The following is a 25,338-nucleotide window of genomic DNA, read 5'->3' as shown; positions in this document are numbered from 1 at the left end:
TAAGCCATAACACCTGCAAAGGGTTCCTGAGCCTTTAAATGGTCTCTCAGTCTGGTTCAGTAGGAATCACAATCATGGGAAAAAATGCTGACCTGACAGTTGTGCAGAAAACCATCAATTGACACCCTCCATAAGGAGGGAAAGCCTCAAAAGGTAATTGCAAAAGAAGTTGGATGTTCCCAAAGTGCTGTATCAAAGCACATTAATAGAAAGTTATGTGGAAGGGAAAAGTGTGGAAGAAAAAGGTTCACAAGCAGGAGGGATGACCGCAGCCTGGAGAGGATTGTCAGGAAAAGGCCATTCAAAAGTGTTGGGGACTTTCACAAGGAGTGGACTGAGGCTGGAGTCAGTGCATCAAGAGCCACCACACACAGACGGATCCTGGACATGGGCCTCAAATGTCGTATTCCTCTTGTCAAGCCGCTCCTGAACAACAAACAACATCAGAAGCGTCTTACCTGGACTAAAGACAAAAAGAACTGGTCTGTTGCTCATTGGTCCAAAGTCCTCTTTTCTGATGAGAGCAACTTTTGCATCTCATTTGGAAACCAAGGACCCAGAGTCTGGAGGAAGAATGGAGAGGCACACACTGCAAGATGCTTGAAGTCCAGTGTGAAGTTTCCACAGTCTGTGTTGATTTGGGGAGCCATGTCATCTGCTGGTGTTGGTCCACTGTGGTTCATTAAGTCCAGGGTCAATGCAGCCATCTACCAGGAGATTTTGGAGCACTTCATGCTTCCTTCCGCAGACGAGCTTTATGGGGATGCTGACTTCATTTTCCAGCAGGACTTGGCACCTGCCCACACTGCCAAAAGTACTAAAACCTGGTCCAATGACCATGGGATTACTGTGCTTGATTGGCCAGCAAACTCACCTGACCTGAACCCCATAGAGAAGCTATGCGGCATTGCCAAGAGAAAGATGAGAGACATGAGACCGAACAATGCAGAAGAGCTGAAGGCCGCTATTGAAGCATCCTGGTCTTCCATAACACCTCAGCAGTGCCACAGGCTGATAGCATCCATGCCATGCCGCATTGAGGCAGTAATTGATGCAAAAGGGGCCCAAACCAAGTACTGAGTACATATGCATGCTTATACTTTTCAGAGGTCCGATATTGTTCTTTGTACAATCATTGTTTTATTGATTCCATGTAATATTCTAATTTTCTGAGATTGTGAATTTGGGGTTTTCCTGAGCTGTAAGCCATAATCATCAAAATTATGACAAATCAAGGCTTGAACTATCTCGCTTTGCATGTAATGAGTCTATCTCATATATTAGCTTCACCTTTTAAGTTGCATTACTGAAATAAATGAACTTTTGCACAATATTCTAATTTTTCGAGTTTCACCTGTATAAGCTATTGTTATTCCTCTTGTGTATGCTTTCATTGTATCCCATAAATTCTGCAGGAAGGTGCGTTGTTATTTATCTACGTCGAGGAATAGGGTCAGTTCTTTTTTAATCTTCTGGAGATATTCATTCTCTTGTAATATCTGCGCATTCAAAGTCCATCTTTTAATTTTACTTTTTTGACCTCTCCATGTTATTATCAGAGGGTTATGGTCCGCCCAAATGTTTGGTGGAATTTCTACTCTTTCTATCTCTTTGCTTAACTCTCTGTTTGCCCATATCATATCAATTCTAGAGAAGGATTTATGAGGCTTAGAATAAAAGGTAATTTTTTTTCCATTGGGGTTTAATGTTCTTCACACATCAATTAAATTTAACTCCTCAACCATGTCAAAAAAAGTTTTCGGTAGTACATTCCTCTTTTTTGCAAACAAACATTTTCATTATAAAGGGTATTAAATAACACTTCTGTGATCAGCTGATACTCCCTGGAGTTCCCCAAGACCTTTTATAGCTGCTGCAGTGTTGGCTTCTTCTTGTTTCTTCCTGGGAGGAAAAGATTATTATTATTATTATTATTTTCCAATTTATATACCGCCCTTCTCCCTGAGGACTCAGGGCGGTGTACAGCCAAGATAAAAAAACATAGAATACAAATATTAAAACATTTAAAAATATATATAAATTTTGGCCCGAAAGTTAAGAATCACAGACTAATTAAAAGAATTTAAAAATTTCTTCTTAAGCCAACCCGGCTTGCTGAAAAAGATGGGTTTTCAGGGAACGACGGAAGGCATTGAGGTCCTGGATTCTTCTTATCTCCGGGGGCAACTGATTCCAGAGGGTGGGAGCCCCCACAGAGAAGGCCCTCCCCCTGGGGGCCACCAGCCTACATTGTTTGGCTGATGGCACCCTGAGGAGGCCCTCTCTGTGGGAGCGCACGGGTCGATGGGAGGTCGTCGGTGGCAGCAGGCGGTCTCGGAGATAGCTAGGCCCTATGCCATGGAGCGCTTTAAAGGTGATAACCAACACCTTGAAGCGCACCCGGAAGACCACCGGGAGCCAGTGCAGCTCGCGCAGGAGCGGTGTTACATGGGAGCGCCATGTTGCTCCCATCACTACCCGCGCTGCTGCATTCTGGACCAGCTGGAGCCTCCGGGTGCTCTTCAAGGGGAGCCCCATGTAGAGAGCGTTGCAGTAGTCAAGGCGAGAGGTGACGAGGGCGTGAGTGACTGTGCACAAGGAATCCCGATCAAGAAAGGGCCGCAACTGGTGAATCAGGCGAACCTGATAAAAGGTCCCCCTGGTAACAGCCGTCAGATGTTCCTCCAAAGACAGCTGCCTATCCAGGAGGACTCCCAGATTGCGAGCCCTTTCAGTGGGGGCCAAAGACTCGCCCCCAATAGTCAGTGATGGAGTCAACTGACTATATCGGGATGCCGGGAGCCACAGCCACTCAGTCTTGGAAGGGTTGAGCCTGAGCCTGTTCCTCCCCATCCAGATCCGCACAGCCTCCAGGCACTGGGACATCACTTCAAGGGCATCGTTGGGGTGGCCTGGGGTGGAGATGTACAGCTGGGTGTCATCAGCGTACTGGTGGTATCTCACCCCAAAGCCACGGATGATCTCGCCCAGCGGCTTCACATAAATGTTGAACAGGAGGGGTGAGAGGACCGATCCCTGCGGCACTCCACAAATGAGAGGCCTCGAGGTCGACCTCTGCCCCCCTGCCAACACAAACTGCGACCGGTCGGAGAGAAAGGAGGAGAACCACCGCAACACGGTGCCTCCCACCCCCAACTCTTCCAGCCGGTGCAGCATGATACCATGGTCAATGGTATCAAAAGCCGCTGAGAGGTCTAATAGGACCAGAACAGAGGAATAACCCCTGTCCCGAGCCCTCCAGAGATCATCCACCAACGCGACCAATGCCGTTTCCGTGCTGTGCCCAGACCTGATTATAGATACAGGAGGGGACAATGATGCAGCTTAATCATGCAGGCTGTGAATTTAATTCATGTGTGGTCCAGCCAGCTGTATTGCTTCTGCTGTGAAGCACCCAATTTAGAACATAGAGAACATAGAATAATAGAGTTGGAAGGGACCTCAGAGGTCTTCTAGACCTTTTGGTGCTTTGGAAAATAGATGCCCCCCCTCATTTTTGTAGGAGCCCCTCAAATATTGGAACAGTGCTATTTTATTGTGCTATTTTATTGTGAGTTGGGGAGATGTTTGGCAAAATTGATTAAATAGGGAAAAAAGGGCATGGTTGAATTTGCTTTTTAAATCCCGTCAGAACTTTTCCAGATAAAAACCACAATCTAAGAAGTGGTTTAGGCTGGGAGAGAGTGACTGGTCACTCAGCCATTTTTTCAAGCCTAAAATGGGACTAGAACTCAGAGTCTCTTGGTTTCTAGGCCAGCACCTTAACCACTACTTTGTTTAAAAAGGAGGAAGGAATGTCAAAATAACTTGTACAAATTGCATGCTAAAACAGGGTTGGAGGAAACAAACTTGTAAAGCTGCAAACATTACAGATAACATTTCAGAATAATCTCCCATAGAATGATGCAAAAGACAAGAGAGGTTGTAGCAAATTACAATCTGAGATGGACCTGTTAGTAGGAAAGGAGACTAGAATGAGCAATAATACTTTGCAAGATGCATCAAACCTGAAGTCAAGATGTTTGTTATTTATTTGCACAAGGCGAGCATTCTTTTTATTTGAAAACTACTCGCTCCAGCAAGGTGAGCAGCCGGGCGTGACAAAGAGTGGCGGGGAGGGGAGGGGAGGGGCGAGGTGGGGCCGGGCGTGGCAAGGAGAGGCTGGGCGAGATATGCCCCTCGATGTGAGTGATGTGTCAGCGTTCCAAGTTAGGCTCTCTTTCAACGCTGACATGAATGAAATGAAACAGAGAGCAGAAGTGGTGATTTATTGCTGAGATGAACTTTTACCTAGTTTTCTGCATGCAACAGATAGTGTTACCTGGGTGACAGAGGGTGGGGGCAAATTCCTGTGAAAAGAATGTGCCGAGACGAAGAGATGGATCTGCATGATGCCCAATGGGATATTGGGGTTGGAGAGCGGAAGGGGAGGTTGTTGGAAGGAGGGGCCAGTTTGGCTGCAACCAGAGTTTAGGCATGTCGTGTTTTTTCTATTCTTAATTAAAAGAATTTCATTAGAGACTTTGCGTTTGAGAATGAAGTTTATTTAAGATAGCACCGAAGCCTGACAGACAGCCAAACTGCCTCAAAGCCAGGCTGGCTGAGTTTAAATCATCCCGTTCCCTCCCAGTTGTATGGTCGGACTGGAGGTTGTCCCCCGACGTTATGGCTGAAGCGAAGCTCTCGAAGGAAAGCCTGCTTCAAGCAACGAGTGGAGGAGAAGCGGTCGTGATCCCAGCCAGTTTGGAAAGTACGAAGGCTCAACTCTCCCCGCCTTCTCCCTCGGCAAAACTTCAAACAAAGAAGTGTGAACCAGAACCCAGGGACTGTGCCAAAAGCCTCCGAGGCTGAATTTCCCTTTCCGAACGTAAAAGACAAGGGAAAACCCCTAAGTGAATTGGGCAGGGCATCCTGGCTATGGGAATGGGAACAAGCCAGAAAACAAATTAAGCGCCAAGAGATTCTAAGGAAGCCACTCGAAAGCCCCATAGATGAGTTGAAAGAGGAATTTGACCGTGCCACCCTTCAGGGGGAGGGGCCATCCTGCAGACCCAAAGAAAAGAGAGAACCAGTCTGGGCTGTTGACCCGAGAGGCAGTAGGCCAAGGCGCAGCCCTTCCCCCCTCCACAGCAGAAGGAGGAGCCCAATGATGCATCCATGGGTTCCCCCCCTCCCATGGGTTCTTGCAACTATTGAGAGCTCGTTATGAGGAGAAGGAGGAGGACCCCTATGTGGAAGACGAGCTCAGAAACCTAATGCAGAAGGGGAAGCCCATCAGAGAGCATATCCATGAATTCAGGAGAGTCATTGGGACACTGCCTCCCCTACCAGAGCGATTGCTGGTGTATTTTTTTAGAACAAGCCTGAATAAGAGAATTTCCCAAGTGACTGCTTATCGTGACATCCCAAACCGACTCTCTGAATGGTTCCGGGTAGCGATAAAAGTCGACAGAGAGTTACGGGCGAGCGACCCGTCGAAACCACCAGAGGGAAAGGAGAGAGGCCGACCAGACCAGGGGCCACTCGACAGACGAGAAACCCCAACATCACAGCCCTCCCACAGACCAACTGCCCCACGGAGCCCACTGAAATGCTACCGATGTGGGGGGAGCGGCCACATAGCAGCAAGATGTGGAACAGCCTTTTGTCATCCAAGCAGACGCAAGTGATGTGGCAGTAGGAGCCGTGTTACTCCAAAAGAACAACCAAGGTGATCTACAACCTTGCGCCTACACCTCCCGCAAACTCACCGATACAGAAAGGCGATGGGCGGCGTGGGAGAAGGAAGCGTTCGCAGTAAGATGGGCCTTGTTGACCTGGCGGCACCTACTAGAGGGAGGCCAGAAACCATTTGAAGTCTGGACTGATCATAAAAACCTAGAGGCCCTAAAAACCCCACGGAAACTGTCGCCCAGGCAAGTACGGTGGGCACAATACTTCAATCGTTTCAATTTCGAGCTTAAGCACATCCCAGGAGGGAGAAATTTCCTGGATGACGCCCTCTCCCGGATGCCCCAATACAACAGTGAGCGGGAGCAGGTAGTGAATGCCATCATCCCCTCCACCCAAGCTGCGGCTCAAGTGATCACCAGACGGCAACAATGTGACCAGCAAGGCCGACTTGCAAGTGACTTAACTGCAAAATTAAAAAATGAAACGCTGACAGACCCCTGGTATCGGGACAATCAACATCTCTTGATAAAAAGAGATGACCTAGCATGGAAGGGGACAAAGCTCTATGTCCCACAGACTTTACGCATCCTGATTCTCAAAAGGAGCCACGACGTTAAACCAGCGGGACACTTCGGGTTCCTAAAGACTCTGCACCTAGTACGAAGGCAGTTCTGGTGGCCCCACATGAGAAAGGACGTAGACAGTTATGTAAAAAGCTGCACCATTTGTGCCAAGATGAAGACAAGACCAGGGTGCCCACCTGGACTGTTGCAACCAGTAGCTGAGCCAACAAGACCATGGGAGGAGATTGCAATGGACTTTATAGTAGACCTACCGAGGAGCAGTGGAAATACAGTGATCTGGACCGTAATAGACTTATTCTCCAAACAGGCACACTTCATTCCTTGTAGTGGACTGCCTTCAGCCCGCCAGTTATCCAAACTGTTCCTGAAACACATCTACTGCCTACATGGAGTCCCCAGGAGAATCATCTCTGACCGAGGGGTCCAGTTCACAGCAAAGTTCTGGAGGGAGTTTCTACGATCCATAGGGTCATCCCAAGGCCTCAGCTCAGCATTTCACCCAAGCACCAATGGGGGGGGGGGCAGAAAGACTGAACGCTATGATAGAACAGTACTTAAGATGCTACGTCGACTACCAGCAGTCCAATTGGGCAGATCTCCTATCTTTTGCGGAGGTTGCATATAATAATGCTGTCCACAGCAGCACGGGGCTAACCCCGTTCAAAGTAGTGAGTGGCATGGATTTTATCCCCATGCCAGAGTATCCGAGGGAGCCCCCTTCCTCAGTCAGTTTGACCGACTGGATGGCAATGTTGAGAGAAACTTGGGAGAATGTTAAGAGGGCACTGGCAAAGGCGGCTCAATCTTATAAGGAACAAGCAGACAAGCACCGAACTCCCCAAAGACCATTTCAGTTGGGAGAGAAAGTTTACCTTTCCACCAAGTACTTGAGACTTAGACTCCTGAGCAAGAAATTGGGCCCAAAATTTATAGGACCATTTCCTATAATAAAAATAATCAACCCCGGACTTCCGGTTGGCGAGCTGCAGCGACATGGTGCTGAGTGAGTGATCGCCACTCCTCAACACCGTTTGTCACCGCGTTTTGGGGATCCCTTCAGGGGCGCGGGTCCTGGAGAGCCCCGCGGACAATAGAGAGAGTCGGGTGAGCGAGAAAGTGAAGTGCAAACACTTCTCGCAAAAACCGGGCGGCTCTGTCAAACCAACGCGTGTGAAGTCAGCCTTTCAATGGCTGACCCGAAGCTGTGGTAGCTGACAACCAGACGGGAAGCAAGGAAGATTGGAGGCTGCAGTGTCGTGATTGAACCGTGTCCTCCCTGCCTACGTGAGAGTGAACATCAGGAAGGGGCCGGTGGAGTCGGGTGAGAAGGGCTTAAACGGAAAAGAGCAGCGACGGAGAGTGGAGTGTGGAGAATAGTTTGAAAGATCACGGAGCTCGACAAGCCGGCATAGAGAACAAAAAATCGAGGACGCTAAATTACCTGCGCAAGAAGAGGATCGGTGGGCATAGGGAGTAAGGAAGCTAAAAGAACCCAGAAGAACTCCTTTTTCTCTATTTGCTGGTTAAAGCAGAAAGGTGAACTAAGTTGGAGATTGGACTTTATCTAATTGTGCCAGAGAACAGGAAGTGCAGCCATTGAAGAAGTCTGACAGAGCAAACTGAAAGGGACAGGCACAGAGACGATCTAGCTTCGAGGCTTACCATAGAGTTTTGACAGTGGCAAAGTAAACGTGGGAAGAAGAAAGGACTAGAGGAGACTGATGGCTGAGTGAGAAAGAATACCACCCCTTTGCCTTTGGAAAAATATTGCTTGCCCCCAACTAAAACTTGGATTTTCCCCCCCCTTCTCCCTCCTTTTTTTTTTTGAAAAATCCTTCTTTAATATTTTGATTCTCTGCATATTAACGCTGTTATTAACAAGAAGAGTAGATCTCTATATTAATTAATTGCTTATATATAAGATATATTCTTATAGAGTTTATTAGCTTTATACCTATTTATTTACCTATTTATTCAACTATTTAACTGCATTGACTATATCTATTTACATTTACCTGTACAAATACTATCTTCATGTATTGATATATTGTTATATTAGAATTACAATATCACATATATTAACTTATTGGTAATCAGAAGTATAGAAATTTGAATTAATAACCCTCTCTAAGCAGTAATTTAGACATAAGAATTTTAGTTATAGATCATAGATTTACCTAGGAGTTATTGAGTTATTGTGATTTGAACTACTAGGCCTTGAATTAACTACTAATAAATAGAAACAAGCTCCTATTAATCAATTACTATTTAATACACCAATTAACTATTATTATAATCATATAATTATAAGTTATAAATTAACTCTTGTTATTCACCTAAGACATTGATTGGATGTGATGTAGATTGATAAATTGATATTGATTGTTAAGTTTATTTAAGATAGTGATTGGAAGTGATATAGGTTGATAAATAGATATTGATTGATAAAAAATTTCCCCCCCATATTTTGAAGAAGTATAAAAAAAAGGTGACTGCCAGTGTATGAAAATCTGGAGAAATATCGAGAAAATAATTAGAGAACAAAAAATAATCTTGAAAGAAATGACGAGCATGTCATCAACGATCCTGAAAACAGGGAAGAAGACCCCCTCAAACCCCACCATATCCATGACCTCCCCGGCTACCCAAAAATCAACGGAAGGATTACAAAAAACGGACAAGGCCATAGCAACACCAACACTACTAACAGTACAATCAACATTGACATTAATCCAAGAAACGATGATGGCCATGCAGGAAAAAATGTCCAATAACCACACTGAACTAAAAACAGATATCCACCAACTGGACCAGAAGATGAATGAGATTCAAGTCTCAATCTCAAACAACAAACAAAGGATCCAGAAGGCGGAGCAAAAAATAGAACAAAATGAGAAGAAACTGGACATGGTAGATCAGACGTTGACAATGCAAAATAAGGAATTAGAAGATTCATTAATACAATTAGAGATGGACAGGGCGTCGTTCTACTTGCGCTTCCAAAATGTGGAAGAAGATAAAGACGAGGATTTAGGAGAGAAGATGGCGGAACTAATTGCAGAAGTACTCCAACAAGACAAACGTGAGATTATTAGAGAACTGGACGACGTCTATCGAGTCCAAACAAACTATGCGAGGAGGAATAGGCTCCCCAGAGAAGTCCACATTAGATTCGCAAGAAAAAAAGTAAAAGACATCTTATACAATATGGCGAGGGACAGACAAATAACATACAGAGGAAAAGAAGTGATAATACTAAAACAGATTCCGAGAAGAGTGAGGGAGGTGAGAAAAGGCTACAGATTTTTGGCTGTGCAATTAAACAAAAGAAATATATTATTCAGATGGCTCCTGCCAGAGGGGATGTTAATCTCCTGGCAGGGGAGAAAAATAAAAATAGATAGCTTGAGCACAGCACAAGACTTTCTCGATCAGTTAAGGGGTGCAGAAGAAGAACAAAGTAGTAAGGAGGAAATAGAGGCGACAAATCTAGAAGAGGAAGAAACCGCGGAGGAGAAGAAGACCGAAGAAGCCAAGGAGAAAAAAACAAGACCAGTAAGAGCCGTAAGACTAAACAAGAACTAAAACCGAGCAAGGAAAACAGGAATGAAGGATCTGAAACTAATCTCAGTAAATGTCAATGGTTTAAACGATAGTAAAAAAAGGAAATTAACACTTACAAAGCTAGCAAAACAAAATATGGATATAATCTGCCTACAGGAGGTCCATATAAAAAAGGATGAGGGCAAATGTCTGGAGTATAAAAAATATGGTAAACTATTTACCTCACTAGCAGAAAAAAGAAAGAGGGGGTAGCAATTTATATTAAAAAAGGAATTGAAGCAGAATTGATATAATGATACAAAGGGCAGAATACTTATGGTTGAAGTTATGATAGAAAACTCTAAAATGTTACTAGTGGGTATTTATGCTCCAAATAAAAAACAAGGAGAATTTTTTCAAAAGCTACGTGAACAATTAGGGAATATGGAATACAATGAAATTTGCATGATAGGTGATTTTAACGGAATTGTAGACCCAGATAAAGACTATAAAAGCAACAAAATGAACAAAAACAAAAGGGTGACTCTACCAAAAGCCTTCTTTGATTTGGCGGAGGAAATGAACTTAATTGACATATGGCGAACTTTGCACCCAAGCGAAAGACAATTTACATTCTATTCTAACCCGCAACAGTCATGGTCGAGATTAGATATGGCTTGGGTTACCAGGACGCTGGGGTTAGAAATAGAGATGGCAGAAATTAGCCCAAACATCTGGGCAGACCATAATCCCCTGGAAATAAAATGGAGAAAGGTAAAGAGAAAAAAACAACAGAGATGGAGGTTCAATACAAAACTATTATGTGACAAAGAGTGTGTAGAAAAATTGAAAGGAGAAATAAAGACTTTTTTTGGAGAAAATGAGAACCAAGGGACACCCCGTGAAATAGTATGGGACACAATGAAGGCCTACCTGAGAGGGGTAATAATATCTTACACTGCATATAAAAACAAATTAAAAAGAAAATCCAGGGAAGATCTCATCAAACATCTAGATGAAGCAGAAAGGAAACTCCAGAAAATGCCTGGAGATACTGTAGCAAAAGAAAATTGGATGGTGTGGAGACATAAATTAAACATTCTAGATCAAGAAGAGCTAGCCCAAAAAATAAAAAGAACAAAACAGCACTATTTTGAGAATGCAAATAAATCGGGCAGGTGGCTGGCCTATAAATTAAAAAAGGAAAATGAAAAAGGGACAATCCAGATATTAGAAGATGTGGAGGGAAATCTCTTAAATAAAGAAGAAGATAAATTAGAAAGAGCGAGAAAGTACTATGAATCCCTATACAAAGAAGAGGAGACCTCGGAGGAAAAAATAGATCAATACTTGGCAAAGGCGGAGCTCCCGCAAATAACGGAGGAAGAGAAGGAGATGCTAAACGCTAAGATAACAACCAAAGAATTCAAAAAAGCCCTTTCCAAACTCAAAAACAATAAATCACCTGGCCCAGACGGATTCCCAGGAGAAATATATAAAAAATTGGAAGAAATTCTACAACCCAAATTAATGGAAATTTTCAATGAGGTTTTGATGGGCTCAAAAATTCCTGACTCATGGAGGGAAGCTCATGTTACACTGCTGCCGAAAGAAGGTGCCGACCCAAAAAAAATCCAAAATTATAGACCGATCTCGCTTCTAAACACTGATTACAAACTGTTTATGTGTATAATGGCAGAAAGAACCAAAAAAATATTAAATAATTGGATTCATAAAGACCAAAATGGATTTCTCCCGGGACGACAAATTAGGGACAATTTGAGAATTGTACTAGATACACTAGAATACTATGAAGAACACCCAGAAAAGCAGTTGGCCTTAGTCTTTTTGGATGCCCAAAAGGCATTCGACAACCTAAATTGGAATTTCATGACCAAGCAAATTAAAATAATGGGATTTGGGCAAAACTTCGAAAAAATGATAAAAACTATCTATGACAATCAGAGGGCGAGCATTCTAGTAAATGGAGACAGGACAAGAATTTTTCAAATCAAGAAAGGAGTAAGGCAAGGCTGTCCCCTGTCACCGCTATTATTCATTTTGGCTCTGGAAGTTCTGCTACGAAACATTAGAAACAACGAGGAAATCAAAGGCCTAAGAATTAGAAAAGAGATTTATAAAACGCAAGCCTTTGCAGATGACGTGGTGCTAATATTAGAAGATCCATTAATATCTGGACAAAAAATATTAGAGGAATTGAGTAAATATGGAGAGGTGGCAGGCTTTAAATTGAACAAATCTAAAACTAAAATACTTACTAAGAATGTAACTGAGACGCAAAAGAAAGAGATAGAAGAAACTTTGGGCCTACAAGTTGTCCCAAAAATAAAATATTTAGGAATTTGGCTAACCAAAAGGTGTTCATCCCTAAAAGAAGACAATTATACACCATTAATTAATAAATTAAAACAAGATCTGGATAGATGGAAAAAGATCAAATTATCACTTATAGGCAAAATTGCGGCAATTAAGATGAACATCCTCCCCAAGATCTTATTTTTATATCAAAATTTACCAGTAATTCTAGAGAAATTTTTTTTTTGCAGATTTAAATAAGACCGTTAGGGAATTTGTTTGGGAGGGAAAAAAATCAAGGATCTCACTTAAAATTCTACAGGAAAAAAGGAATGTGGGAGGACTTGGACTCCCAAATTGGGAAATGTATTACAGAGCAGCAAAGTTGATATGGATAAAGGATTGGATCACCTTGGAGAATAAGAGAATCTTAGTGCTAGAAGGACACGACCTACAGAAAGGGTGGCATGCATATCTATGGGACAAAGACAATAAAAAGAAAACCTATTTCCACAGGCATAAAATTAGGGACTCCCTAATACAAACGTGGGTGGGGATTAGGCAGAGATACTATTCAAAAGTCCCAAACTGGCTTTCCACGGTAGAGGCAATGATTTACCCCAACAGGTGGGGAATGGAGAAATTGTGCAAATATAAAGACATCGTCGATGGAGGGGGAAACATTAAATCAAATGAAGCTCTGAGAGACCAAGGTATAACTTTAGATTGGTGGACTTACCTGCAAATAAAATCAAGATACCAGAAAGACAAAAATGAATATGGCTTAGAATTAGGATATAATGGATTAGACAAAATTTTGATGGGACCAGGGAAAAAAGCGTTGGCCAAGTTGTATAATTATTTATTAGATGAAGAGAGAAATGAGGATATAATCAGAAACCAATTGAGAGCATGGGAGAGAAATATTGGACACAGTTTGAACTTTAATGAATGGGAAGAAGCCTGGAATAAAAATTATAAATTAACTAGAGCAGCCACGTATAAGGAAAATTATTACAAAATGCTTCATAGGTGGCATTTAGCACCTGCAAGACTAGCAAAGATGTTCCCCAATGCGCAGCCAAATTGTTGGAAATGTGGCCATGGTCATGGCACCTTCTTTCATATGTGGTGGACATGCCCCGAAGCAAAAAGGTACTGGAGCAAAATTCGGAGATGGTTGAAAGATATACTTAAAGAAGAAATCGATTTGAATCCAGAAATATTTCTCCTAGGAATGGTAAAGAAAGGGTATGGAAAGGAAAAAGTCCACCTCCTAATACACATAACTACAGCTGCCAGACTAGCATACGCTCAATACTGGAAAAAGAAAGACCTACCACCAGATGACCTTATAATTAATAAAATATTAGAGTGTGCAGAGATAAGTAAATTAACACACGAGATAAATGACGATGAAAATTTTGATTATGATACTGTGTGGGGAAGATGGTACGAATGTATAAATGATAGAATTAAGGAAGGAATAAAAGGTGCAGAAATTAATTAGAAATGTATAGTATAAATGACACCAGACACTTACTCATGTATATATGTATAAACACTGCGAATCCGATGTCAAACAGAATTGTTACTATATTTAATTTGTGAAAAAAAAAATCAATAAAATTGTATTAAAAAAAAAAATAATCAACCCCGTTACAGTGCAATTGCAGTTGCCACGGCTTTTGGGGAAAATTCACCCCGTTTTTCACAGTAGCCTTCTAAAACCTGTAGTGGGGTCTACTTTAAGGCCAACGCCACGTGAACCCCCTGGGCCCCTGGTTGTTGGGGGCCAAACGCACTACGAAGTGCAGCGAATTCTTGATTCAAGATGGCACAGGGGGCACCTCCAGTACTTAATTAAATGGAAGGGCTACCCGTTGTCAGAGGCTTCCTGGGTGAAGAGCACAAACATCCAAGCTGACTGCCTTATAGCAAAATTCCATGCAGACCACCCGGGAAAGCCGGGAGGGGGGGTGCGCAGCCAAGGAGGGGCTAATGATACTTATCTTGTTGTGCTTTTCCCTATGGGGTAGGTTACGTCGCAGAAGTGAAGGGAGAGGGGCCGGATGTCAGCGTTCCAAGTTAGGCTCTCTTCCAACGCTGACATGAATGAAATGAAACAAAGAGCAGAAGCGGTGATTTATTGCTGAGATGAACTTTTACCTAGTTTTCTGCATGCAACAGATAGTGTTACCTGGGTGACAGAGGGTGGGGGCAAATTCCTGTGAAAAGAATGTGCCGAGACGAAGAGATGGATCTGCATGATGCCCAATGGGATATTGGGGTTGGAGAGCGGAAGGGGAGGTTGTTGGAAGGAGGGGCCAGTTTGGCTGCAACCAGAGTTTAGGCATGTCGTGTTTTTTCTATTCTTAAATAAAAGAATTTCATTAGAGACTTTGCGTTTGAGAATGAAGTTTATTTAAGATAGCACCGAAGCCTGACATGATGTCAAGTTGGCCACGCCCACCCAGTCACATGACCATCCGGTGTTGTGGCCTGTCAGCGGCCTGTGCAGATTGTAGCTGATTCTGACAACAAGGAGGCTGGTGTGGTGCTGTGCCAGCAGCCTGTGCAGCTGGCACTCGAGTCAGACAATGAGGAGGCTGGAGAAGATGTGGTGCCAGAGGCAGGGATTCAGCCAGGGCCTTCAGAACCTCCAGAAGCTCCTCAAAGTGAAGAGGACGAAGAGGAGGAGCCTCTTCTCGATGCACGGGCACGCAGAGCTGCCAAAAGGCAGGAGTGGCTCCTCAGGAGGAGGTCTCCTCGAGAGTAAGGCTTGGGGCTAATTGGCCACTCCCTTAGCCTATTTAAGGAGGAACGCCGACTGAAGCAATTTGTAGGGAACAACTTTAGTTCACCCTCCTTCGCGTCTGGATTCTTTGTAAATTGCTTCTGGGCTTTCTGCCAACCATAGTAAGATTGTGATTACTTTATCTTTGGTTTCTTGTAGGCTGTTAAGAAAGTTTATTAACAGCCTTTGTTTGGAAAAGACTGAGTTATTTTAGTAAACTAAGTTTTTGTTACACATAAATGCCTAACGTTGCTTCCCAGTGGCAGAGTAAGGGTTAACCCCATCCATCCCCTAGACCTTCCCCTGATCCCTCCTTACCTTGGCCCCGCCTCCCAGGTATATAAGGTATGGTCCAGGGATCCAGATACACTTCCAGACGTTCACCTGTAACAGAAACTTCTGATTAATAAAGAAATTTTGATTCAACTGCATTTCGTGTTGGAGTCATTGGGTAAGATCCTTGGAAACACGTGACAGATTGGTAGCAGAGGATGGTTAACCCACAACTCACAGAAATGGCAGAATCAGGAATCCAGTCTGAAGCAGAAAACAGGATGCTCACCAGGGCCTATACAAAACAGATGGAGGAGCTGCAGGCCCTCGAAGGCACCACAGCGAAAATCGACCCGAACGAGCGTGAGCAGGAACATGACCCGAACTTACTGCTCTGGGATGAGGAACTGAGGGAGGAAACCTGCAGCAGCGAGAGAACAGAGCCACCGGGCAGAAACGACTTCCGATCAACCATTCTGAAGATGCTGGAAGCGCCTGCCAGCAAAGAGGAGCTCATCGTGAAACTCCAAGGCCTTCTGGAAAGCCATGGAGCAGTGATGAGCACCCAGGAACCAGAAAATGAAGTCGCCAGTCCGGCAAGGGAAAGGCATTCCCAAGCTGAAGCTCCGGACATGGAGGATTTCATTTCCGTGCCATGCTCCCGGCGGCCATCTTGGAATGGCCGACAACCAATGGGGAGCCGAGATTCAAAAGAAATGGCACGAACCTGCGGGGACCCCAACACGAGTGGGGAAGAACCCGAAAACCACACAGAAACAACGCCGGCCTGCAAGAGCCCAGCTACTGGGCCCAAAGTGGAAAAAGCGATCGAGACTCTTGCGGCAGCACTCGGCTCCGCATTCAAGCCTCCCGCGCCTGCAAAGAAACACCCCGAGGCACACCAAAGCCAAAGGGACAACAGGGTGGCCACCGGAACCCATACAGCGACCCAGCCGACACTCAACGAGGCAACGCACCCAGAAAGCAACCACCAGAACCCGATCACCTGCAGGATCAATCAACCGCAGAATTCGCACTCGCCACCAGCTGCACCAACTACCCAAGACCCGGGAATACGAAGGCAAAGCAGCTACTCACCAGCCGTGCGACCCCCGCCAGGCTTCTCTACTCGTCCGGAGACCATCCAGCATCGACCCGGATCCACTGCCGCCGCCGCCACCGCACCGCCGAATCCAGAGGATCCTCAACTTACGTCCGCCGCCGCACCGCCGAGCTCCAGAGGTCCTCGACCTACGACTGCTTCGCCTCCTCACCTCTTCCCGTTCTTCACCGGAGATCCAGGGGCCCAGCCATGGCATCCGTCGTCCAGGGAGGGCTACGGGCCTGCCAGGGGTGAGTCCAGCCTCCCACCGGCAGGCCTTGGCCTAGGCCTGAGAGCAGCAGCAGAGAGTTCCTCACCCGACAACCTCCGGCATGAAATGAGCTTCGCGCATGCCCAGTCGCCGCCTGTAAGAAGAGAGAGGAACATAGAGATAAATCCAAAGAACATAGAGATAAGTCCATACAGACTAGCAACTAGCATTCCCCCGGCATATTGCGAGTTCCCTCACCTACAAAACCATGGACAGCTCCAGACTGTGAGTAATTTACCATACAGCTCAATGACTTTGCCAGCTGATTTCCACAAGCTAAAACTAGATGGGACTAATTTCTTAGAGTGGAATCATCAGCTCCAAATTATCTTTCTAAGGGAAAATATGTTATTTTTACTTAATGGTCCACCTAGAAAACCCTGGACCTTTGATATAGATTGCCTGCACCACAGGGCTTATTACTTGTTAATGGCAAGCCTATCACCCAGCATCTACCCCAGCCTTGGCCACTACTTGACTGTGGCTGAGATATTACAAAAAATATTTAACTTATTCTATAGCAAGAGTGCAGCCACAACCACCAAGATATCTGGAGAGTTCTACTCAGCCAGGCACAAGGCTGGAACTCCCATGGGTGAGCACATCCTAAAACTAAATGCAACCAGGGCAGAACTCATACAAAGGGGGGAAACTATCTCAGAAGATAGTATGAAGAGTATAATTATAAATTCCCTGGACTCTAGTTGGGAAAACTTTATAATGCAACTAGGTAGCCTCAACATAGAGCACTTCTCTCTAGAAACACTTACCAACAGGCTGATAGCAGAGGATAGCCTAAGAAGGGACCACTCCACGAGCCGCAGGAAGAGTAGACCAATAAAAAGGGTAGAGTTTCAAACCAGGGATCACAACACCCCAGAATGCTTTATCTGCGGCTCCAGAAATCATTATAAGAGAGACTGCCCCAGAAACCAAAGGGACAGAGACTACAACCACCGCAGGGAAAGGCAAGGCCGGAAGTCAGGGTACTCAGATAGGCACTCACCAGACAGCAGGTTCAGGCGCAGGGACTCCCCCAATCCCAGAGACAGGAGGGGACATAGAGACAGCTCCAGGAACAGCCAACCAGGGTCACTGTATGGCCTTGGAGACCATCAACCCACACACACGTAGCCAAGGAAAGGGAACACGTGGCTCATCGATTCAGGAGCCACCAACCACACCACCAACAACAGGAACATACTAACATCATTCACACCAAAGAAGTACCACATTAAGGTAGCCAATCAGGACAAGGTACTGGTAACGGGAGAAGGGAACACACACATAAATGGGATAGGGAGAATAGAGGGGGTACTGCTCATACCCGAGATACCTCACAATATACTGGCCACACTCAAGCTCAGCAAAGACTTGGGCATTGAGATGACTTTTAAGGGAGGGAAGGCATACATGACAAAAGGCAATAAGGACATAGGCAAAATCATCATCGAAGGGGGGGCTCACATACTTACAACCCCAAGATTATCCAGACGCAAACGCACAACTAGAAGATAGGGAAGGCAAAACAGGTACCCCCAGGGAGACAAAAGAGGATAAGGCCGAGCACACCACTGAGGACAAACACATTTCTGACACAGCACACAAGGGGAGGCCATCTATTGGCAAACCCATCCATGATGAATGTGCCCATCTACTTCATAGGAAGTTGGGCCACGCCAGTTTCCCAATTGTACAAAAAATGACTGAATGTTCAAACGGTTTGCAAGTAAAGAACTGTAACAATTACCTAGAGTGTTCCGTGTGCAAATGTTCTAAACTAAAAACAAAACCTAAACCAAAAAAGGCCTCTCGCACCACCAATTCGACCTTTCAGCTAGTACACATGGATTTGGTAGGTCCCATGAAACCCTCTATTAAGTACAAAAAGAGGTTTTTTCTAACTATAGTTGATGACTTCAGTCGTTACGGGTTCGTATACACACTCAATCACAAAAATGAGGTGTTTCAAAAGTTCAAAGAATTTTACAGGAGGGTAGAAACACAACACAACATCAAAATAAAACAAATTATGACAGATAGAGGGTCAGAGTTCCTATCAAGGGACTTCTCCAATTGGATAAAGAAACATGGAATATTACATTTTTCTTCTTCGCCGTTTTCCGCATTCTAGAACGGAGTGTCGGAACGCAGGAATGGCGTATTACAAACAATGGTAAGATGTGTATTAGAAGATGCAGGGCTAGGGCAACACTTCTGGGCAGAGGCACTCACATACTCAAACTACACCCTGAACAGGTTATGGTCCAGCGTGGTAAACAAAACTCATTATGAGGTTATGTACAACAGGAAACCCCAAATAGCTCACCTACACATATTTGGGGTCACAGCGGATGTACATATACCAAAACAATTAAGGCGAAAGGGGGACAAGGTATCAAGGAGACTAAGATTTATGGGATACGAGTCCGGGACAAAAGGGTACAGGTTTATTGACAAGGACAATAAATTTATCGTATCCAGAACAGCAGTGTCTCATGAAAACACAAACTGGTCAAAAATACATCTCAACGAAGCGTTGTCCAGGCAGGAAGTCACAGACAATGTAAGGGTCACGGGTAGACTAGACACAGCTGAAACCGAGACACACGAGAAACACAAACCCAAACACCAAGGGGTAGCCACCAAGAGATGGAAAGAGGACCACCCTGTCATAAAGGTAGATGCACTCACAGAAAGGGAAGCCAAATACATGCATGACACAGAAACACTACCCAACAGGCCCGTTAGACACAACAGGAACAAAATGCCAAAAAGGTTTGAAGATTACGTACTATCAATACACACAAACACCACGACACCCAACTCTTATGAAGACATCCTTAGGTTGCCACGGGAAGAGAGGATTAGGTGGGAGGAGGCCATGGAGAAAGAGATGAACAGCCTGAGAGAGCTAAATGTGTATACTCCATCCAAGGTACCGGACAACAAGGTACCCATTGGGACAAAGTGGGTTTTTAAAATCAAGGAGCTCGAGGACAATAGGACACTGTACAAGGCTAGGTTAGTAGCACAGGGGTTTGCGCAAAAATACCCGGAGGACTACACCGATACATATTCACCCACAGTCAGGGCTGAGAGTGTCAAGAGCGCCCTGGTGATAGCAACAATTCTAGGACTAGAAGTTTACCAATTCGATGTGCAGACAGCTTATCTTCATGCGAAACTAGACAAAGAGATCTTTGTCAGGGCACCCCCCCGGAAGAAACACACAGAAGGGGGATACCTGGTTGTTAAACAAGAGTCTGTATGGGCTGAAGCAATCCGGTAAGAGGTGGTATGAGTGCCTAGCAAAAATTCTCAGGGACATGGGATTCACAGCCACCTCCGCTGACCTATGCTTCTTCACCAAGAGGGAGGGCACATCCATTGAATACGTGCTTGTTTATGTGGACGATATTTTATACTGTGGCCAGCATAAACAGAAATGTGATGATTTCGCTGATAAGTTGGGGAAGCATTTCGCACTAAAGACTCTGGGAAAGGTAAACAAGTACTTGGGTGTCCAGATCGACAGAACACAGAAAGGATTCAGAATCTCCCAAAAGGAGAAGATGTTGGAACTACTACACAAGTGCAACATGAAGGATGCCAAGCCATGCGAAACACCCATGCAAATTGACTTTTTAAAACACATGAATGAAGAAAGTGAGACATTTAAGGACAACACACTCTATAGATCTGTCGTTGGGTCCCTTCTATATATAGCCAACTGGACTAGGCCAGATATCCTCCTAGCAGTCAACCTCTTGTCTAGGCACGTCAGCGATCCAAAAACGTACCACTGGGAAGGTGTAAAACGCGTACTCAGATACCTAAAGTACAGCATAGATGCCTACCTAAGCCTAGAGCCAGTGAGCTCCAAAGAGCCCATATTAACCTGCTATGCTGATGCTGACTGGGCAGGCGACACAAAGAGCAGGAAAAGCACATCTGGCTATGTATTCCTCATCAACGGCTGCCCAGTGCACTGGTACACCGGGAAACAAAACCTGGTGGCCACATCTACAGCAGAAGCAGAATACATCTGCCTCTCCAAGGCAGCCAACAACCTGACGTGGTTCGATGACCTGCTCTCCAACATCTGGACTGAGCCAGCCTACCCGATAATAATACATGAGGACAACAAGGCAGCCATAGACATATCCATGGCAGACGCTGTGGGCCAGAGATCAAGGCATATAGACATTAAACACAAGCACGTCAGACAGCTAACGAACATTGGCTTTATCAAGGCCATACACTGCGAGACTGTTGAGCAAATCGCTGACATCCTGACCAAACCTTTGCAGAATAAACAGCACGTCTACCTAACTTCAAGACTAGGTGTACACACACAACATACACACACAGCTCCAACTGTTAGGCATTTAGAGGGGGATTTGTTACACATAAATGCCTAACGTTGCTTCCCAGTGGCAGAGTAAGGGTTAACCCCATCCATCCCCTAGACCTTCCCCTGATCCCTCCTTACCTTGGCCCCGCCTCCCAGGTATATAAGGTATGGTCCAGGGATCCAGATGCACTTCCAGACGTTCACCTGTAACAGAAACATCTGATTAATAAAGAAATTTTGATTCAACTGCATTTCGTGTTGGAGTCATTGGGTAAGATCCTTGGAAACACATGACAGTTTTGTACAGATTTTGTGTGTGCTGCGTTCTTTCGGATCTGTAGCTGGGGCAGAACAGTTTGTTCCCTACCTGAAAAAACACACACACAAACCTTGATTAAGATGGAGCAGCTGAGGGAAGAGAATGTGCAGCTTCGCCAGCTGTTAACTGCGATGGCTGGCCAGCTGGCTCAGGTTCAAGCCCAAATGGCTTCATCTCTTCCTCCTCCTCCTCCTCGGAGAAACTGCCCGGTAGCTGTGCCAGATAGGTTTGCTGGTAATTTGGAAATGTTCCCGGCTTTCCTTGGACAATGCAATTTGTTAATGGGTTTGCAAGCTGAAAATTTTCCCAATGACCGAGATAAAGTCTGATTCATTATCATCCTGCTCTCCAGCTCTGCAGCTCGTTGGGCCACGCCCCTGTTGGTCCAGAACAGTCCGTTGCTTAATGACTTTCGGGGGTTTTGTGAGCACTTGCGGCAAATGTACGAGGACCCTATCAAAGCACAAACATCCACCAGACGGTTGAAGTCCTTGAAGCAAGGCCGGCTACCCCTACAGGAATACATTAACGAATTCCGTTTGTTAAGCCAGGACTCAGCCTGGAATGAGGCAGCACTTTTGGATGTATTCCAGAAGGGTTTGTCGGAGGCGTTACAGGATGAGTTGGCTAGAGTGGACATTCCTCCGACTCTTAACGAGCTGTTTCGTCTGTGCCTCAGAATTGATGCGAGGTTACAGCACCGGCCCTCTCGTCGTGCCCACCAGGAACCCAGTGTGAACCCAGTTGTACGTGAGGCTCCGGCTCCAAGGAAGGAGCCCATGGAAATCGGTGCAGCCAGACCCCACCTGTCCATAGCTGAAAAGGACAGACAACGGGCAGGGGGGTTGTGCTCATATTGTGCGGAGCCTGGACACTTCGCTGCCTCTTGCCCCAAGAAGCGATGCAGGGCATCGGCTCCTGGTCCTGTACCACAGTCACAGTCTACCCTGTCGGGAAGCGGCCGGAGCCCGATCTAGGGGAGACCCTGGGTCGGGCACATACCAACACCGGCTCATGCCCTGCAGAGGTGGATTCTGGACCCCCTCGGCATTTGATTTTGAACACCAAAGTTTTCATTGCCAATAACCCCCAAGGGATCCCGGCTCATGCTTTGGTGGACTCCGGTGCAACGACCAATTTCATGGACGAGGCGTTTGCCAATCACTTTGCCGTTCCCCTGTGTCCAGTGGATCCTCCCATGGTCGTGGAGACCATTGATGGTCGGGTGCTTCTGTCCGGGCTGATTAAGGCCGCCACTCAGCCCGTGCGTCTGACCATCGGTAAGCATGAGGAGGCCATCCAATTTTATGTCACGTCCGGATTACATTTTCCTTTGGTTTTGGAGCTGGCGTGGCTTCGGACTCATGATCCACACATCTTTTGGTCCCAGAATTTCATGTTGTTCCCGAGCCTGCAATGTGTGGATCATACTCATCAAGTCTGCGCAGGCCAGGTGCAGGGTCCACCTGCGGTATCTTTGCCAGCCGATCTCTCGGACTTTGTGGATGTTTTTAGTGAGAAAGAGGTGGACCAATTGCCCCCACACCAGTCGTATGATCGTCCCATTGACTTAATCCCGGACGCACTGCTTCCTGTAGGGAGGTTGTATTCTATGTTGGACCCTGAATTGGCTGCATTAAGGGAATTTGTGGACAAAAACCTGGCCCGGGGTTTTATCCGGCCCTCATCATTGCCCATGTCTGCTCCGGTCCTCTTTGTCAAGAAGAGAACCAGAGACTTGCATCTGTGCTGCGATTACCATAAGCTGAACGCCATTACGGTGAATAACCAGTATCCTTTAGCCTTGATTCCTGAACTCTTAGAGAGACTTCGGTGGGCTACCGTGTTTACCAAGTTGGACCTGCATGGGGCTTACAATCTGGTTCGGGTGCGAGAAGGGGATGAGTGGAAGACAGTGTTCGGCACCAGGTATGGCCATTTTGAATATACAGTCATGCCGTTTGGATTAACCAACGCTCCTGCTGTCTTCCAGCATTTTATGAACGATATTTTCCGGGATCTTTTGGACCAGTTTGTTGTGGTTTATCTTTTTTTTTTATTGAAAAAGTTTTCAAATACAAATTTTTCCCCCTTTTTTTTCTCCCCCCCTCCTCCCTAGCCCCCCCCTCACCACCCATCCCCCCCTGTGACTTCTTCACAACAAAAACCTAATTCATAACAGATTACATAATGTTTTACCATCCCCTTACTCCCTCCTCTAAATACTGACCCTTACTTACGAAATATATTATTAATATTGTTACTTCCCCCTTTAACCATACATTTAAAAAAAAAAAATTCTACTATAACATTGTATGATAACTTCTTGTTTAGCATAATATTATTATAACTCCCAATTTAGCAATAATCTGCCCTTTTTCTCCTCTCGCAAACTTATATCTGTATATTATTACAACATTTCATAACCACCTTCCACTTTAAAACTATATAATAAATCCTACTTTAACATTTAATCTTTTGTGTATATTAATATAACATTTCAATGCAGCCTTCCCCATAAATCCTAATTTAACATTTATTCAACTCTATCCATTTCCTCCACTCCCCTAAATATATCACTTAAACATCCCTTTTCTTAAACTAATCAATCAGTAAACTAACCTATTTCCACCCACTTTCCTACAAAATTGCCATACACAACAATTCTTAATATCTTTCATCCACTGCCCACTCTGCTTAAAAGTATATATATATATATATATATATATATATATATATATATATATATATATATATATATATATATATATATATATTCTCCATTAAAAAAAAAAAGACAATGACTTTAAATTTATAATCCATGTAGTATCTTCTTTGATGTCTTTCCACTGGATTGTTGAGTCCATCATCCATAATAGGGTAACATAGCTTCCTGATGCAACAGTTTGTTCAAAATCTTCAGTCATCGTCTGCCCACATCAGTAATAAATATCCTCATATATATATAAAGTAAAAACAACCACCCGAGTGACATTATAATTATATTCCATATAGTTGTAATTGTGGCTTTCATCAGGATTATTAATTCCCGTCATCCTAGTGGGTAACAACCAGATCTTCTGCATGCCCCAGCGTAGCTCTCTTGCCTTGTAGCTCAGGATAGTTATAATATATTTATTGATATAAGAAAGAGATCCAAAGTAGATAATTCAAATCCAACAATTTAAGGCTCTTTTCACATCCCAAAATTACGGCATTGCAGAGGTCTGTCACTGTCCTCAGGATAATATTAACCAATACTTCGCCTCCACTATCTTTTCACATATTCATTCATTTTTTTAAAATCACTGGCTTCACTGTTGCTTGATTTAGAAGTTTCTGTTTTTGTGAGACCTATTTCTTTTTTTCCTTTCTTTTTGTGGGTTTAATTTCCATCCTGGTTTCCTTTCTACAAGTTGTGTATCAACTAATCGGTTTTCATTCTGCTTTATAAGTTGATCTTGTTGGTTTTGTTTTTGTATCTCATATTTCTTTTTTGCCAATTGTATATCAGCTACTTGGTTTCCATACTTGTCTTTGACTTGATGAATCATCACGTTGGAATCAGATGCCACCCCTCTCATATTTGTAGATAATCCAGCTGGGGTATCTAAAGAATCCAAAGGCAGTTTATCTACCGCAACCTCTGTAATTCGATGTTTTCCCTTTATTTCCAACTCCTTCTGCTTATCCTGTATTATGCCTAAAGATGTTAAATTCATTTTCAAAATTTTTTGATAAAATTCTTCAGCTCTTTCAACAGTATTTAGTTGGTATCTTTCTCCTTGATATCTCAATATAATACCAACTGGGGCATCCCACCTAAATGGAATATTTCTTTTTTTTAACTCAGTCACCAAAAAACCAAATTTCTTCCTTTCCGTTAGCATCTTGGGCGGGAGCTCTTTGTAGATCCAAATCTTTCTTCCATACAATTGCAAAGTAGAATTAAAGGAATTTTGTACAATATTATTCCTAATTTCTTTATCTGTAAAATAGATCACCACATCTCTAGGCAATTGCCTTTGCTTTGCAATCCAGGAGTTTATTCTATAAACTCTGTCAATCCTGCAAAACACTTC

This window comes from Pituophis catenifer, unplaced genomic scaffold (genome assembly GCF_029215685.1).
Source record: "Pituophis catenifer annectens isolate HBS135680 unplaced genomic scaffold, rPitCat1.0.hap2 SCAF_5, whole genome shotgun sequence".
NCBI classification, from domain to species: Eukaryota; Metazoa; Chordata; class Lepidosauria; order Squamata; family Colubridae; genus Pituophis; species Pituophis catenifer.
The sequence above is the reverse complement of the archived record's forward strand: the minus strand, read 5'-3'. Positions refer to the sequence as shown.